This window comes from Papilio machaon, chromosome 23 (assembly GCF_912999745.1).
Source record: "Papilio machaon chromosome 23, ilPapMach1.1, whole genome shotgun sequence".
Lineage (NCBI taxonomy): Eukaryota > Metazoa > Arthropoda > Insecta > Lepidoptera > Papilionidae > Papilio > Papilio machaon.
The window spans coordinates 1,141,351-1,144,496 of record NC_060008.1 but is presented as its reverse complement, the minus strand read 5'-3'; positions in this window follow the sequence as shown (position 1 = coordinate 1,144,496).

Genomic DNA, 3,146 nt, shown 5'->3' with positions numbered 1-3,146 from the left:
CCCCCCACATCATATAAATACATGTAAATATCTCTCATATCTCGATTAACTTAATGTTTCAACTTGTTTGTGTATAAGTTTCGTCACTACTATCATTGTGTAAAAAAAACCACTGTACGTTTGTGATATTAATGTAATATAGACCATTAATTAACTTAACTAAGTGAATTGTTATTTTTATTAAGGAAATAAAACAAAATTATGTTTTTCTCTCCTTTTTTTCATGAATTATGGAAGGGATAACTATATGTTATGTTACAGAGGGTCTATCACGAAGATATTCGAGAAAGTATTCGAGAATTTTATCCAAAAAAAATTACACAACGATAAATGTTGACATATTTAATTGATGACGTCACGAAAACTCATTTCGCAAATATTCATGATAGGACAGTACATAAATTCATAACTATTTAAATCTTTAATGTTTAAACTTTAAAGAACAGTTGTGAGAGCTTATTTCTGTTTTTTTTTTACAGATTTAATAATAATGAGGGTGCAAGCGGCCGCTGAGAGCAACATCTATACTATAAGTACCACCAAATATATGTAGACTAGTTTAATTTATACATGTACGGTCAGCAAAATAGTTTTTACATAATGCTTAGTACATATGTACATCTTTAACTCTATACTTAAGCAGTCTCTCGACTCTGGGTAGACAATTATGTTTTAAATAGGTAATAAATATAACTAAGGGATAATGTAGCATTTAATTGGTGAAAGAATATTAGATATTGATGCAGTAGTTGTTGTAGCTAACAAACATTCCACTGACATAAATTTGTATTCATAGTAGTATATAAACGATCACCAGGTAAATTTTTATTTCAGAGGAAATCATTGGAAAAAAATTATTTTTTCATGTTAAGGAGCCAGCTGACGTATAATCCACCGTGTTATGGTCAGCTGACTATGTTTTTCTTTCAAAATACAACATAAACTATCTAATATGTATATAAAATTCTCGTGTCACAGTTTTCGTTGCCATACTCCTCCGAAACGGCTTGACCGATTCTCATTAATTTTTTTGTGCTTATCCGGTATCTATGAGAATCGGCCAACATCAATTTTTCATAACCCTCCCCCATTTAGTTTTATTTTCAAATGAGAGGAAATGACTGAAAAAAAAATTTTTCTCCATGCGTGGGAGGCTGCCACTGCCCACCCCACCCACGGAGTCGCAGTTGACGGTCGCCAGTATTCATAGCATTATGCCCTTATGCATTTTACAAGTTTCCGATTGGGAGAGACTTGGTCATGAAAATCTGTCGCTGACTAGACCATAGTCAACCACGTTGGTCCAGTGCAGGCTGATTTCATATATCATTGAATTTCTTCTCAGATATGTGCAGCATCACGATGTTTTCCTTCACCGTAAGAACTTCGCATAAATGTACAGATGTAAATCGAAAAACACATTGATACATGGCGGGATTCGAACCCACGACCTGCAGATTGCAAGTCAAATGCTTTACCCTGAGCTACCGACGTTTTAATAATTTAAAATATATCAATAATATATTTTTTTTTTTTGTTGACCGTACATATTGTATAATAAGAGTAGTGTAAGAGTAGTCTTTAATTATACATTGTATATTATTGTATCTTATGATATGTCATGTATAAATATTTGATTTTTTTTTGTATATAAAAGAAAACGGTCTAATATTGCTATAAAAGACTAAATTATTGTTTACTTGTAACGTAAAATATATTTTAAAGCCATATAAAATAATATAGTACAGTAGAACTGCAGTATTTTGTTGTATTACTATCTCTTTCACTCTCTTTGGAAAAACCAGAGACAGTATGTATAGACAATACATGGCAGTCGAATTCTATGATTATACACTATTATATACATGGTGTACAGAAATTCGACGATTGTAATTGTGTATTGGAACATCCTGTAACTATTTATTGATATTTACATAAATTGAAAATAAATCAGAGAAAATTTTTGCAATTAATTCTAGAAAATAGCTGTCAGTTATAGTTCTTTAGGGTTGCTACATTAAAAAAAGACATTTAATGTTGTATAGTTTTACAAGGATATCTGAACCGGTGTGCAATGTTCAATGAAGTTTCACGAGTTTTTTTTTTGTCATTTGTAGCCATCTTGTATTTATTTTATAGCATTTTCTATGCCTATGTAGGTATTATATATTTTGTGTTATAAATGTAATAGCAGCGCCCTCTGTCAACGAGACAGATATCCTTATTAGACTATACAATACATTCAAAGTTGAAACACTTGAATAGTCAATACTCTTATTGCTAAGGTTGCAATACGAAATGAACACGAAATAAAAGTTACGTAGCAATAAAATTTCAGAAATTACTATAAAATTTAAGATTTAATAATTAAAAATAGGCGTTGAAATTCATTTTAGATTAGACGCTTTAATAATGTGTCATTTATTATTTAAAAAATAGACTTAATGAGTAGATTTTTTACAATCACCTAAATAAATATTAGGTCCTTACATATGAAATTGGAGTTTTGTATGGGAGGAACAAAAAGTCGAATATTTTTTAATATAATATATTTAATTAATCAAAGTATGAACCATTATTTTCTATGCACTTTTGCCATCTCATAGGTAGTTCATTGATCCCTTTACTAAAAAAACCAGTCGGACGGGAATCAATAAAATCTTTGAAGGCGATTTGGACTGCCCCATCGGAGTTGAATTTTTTCCCTTGCAAGAAGTTATCCAAATTTCGAAAAAAATGGTAATCTGTTGGAGCAAGGTCCGGGGAGTACGGAGGATGTCTTAGACTTTCCAATTGAAGCTCTTCTAATTTAGTAGCCGTCTGTTGCGCAGTGTGTGGTCTAGCGTTGTCGTGAAGCAGCAGTGGCGTGGAGTGATTGACCAGCCTAGGTTGTTTAGCCGCTAGCTTTTCCATCATGCTTTGCAATTGCTGACAATAGACATCAGCCGTAATAGTCTGGCCAGATTTGAGAAAACTGTAATGAACAATACCGGCACTAGTCCACCAAACGCTTACAAGTAACTTTTTTGGGGTTAATTTTCGCTTGGGGCAGGATTTGGCTGGCTGGCCAGGACCCAACCATTGCGCTGAGCGCTTCCGATTATCGTAAAGAACCCATTTTTCATCACAGGTAATGATTCGATTTG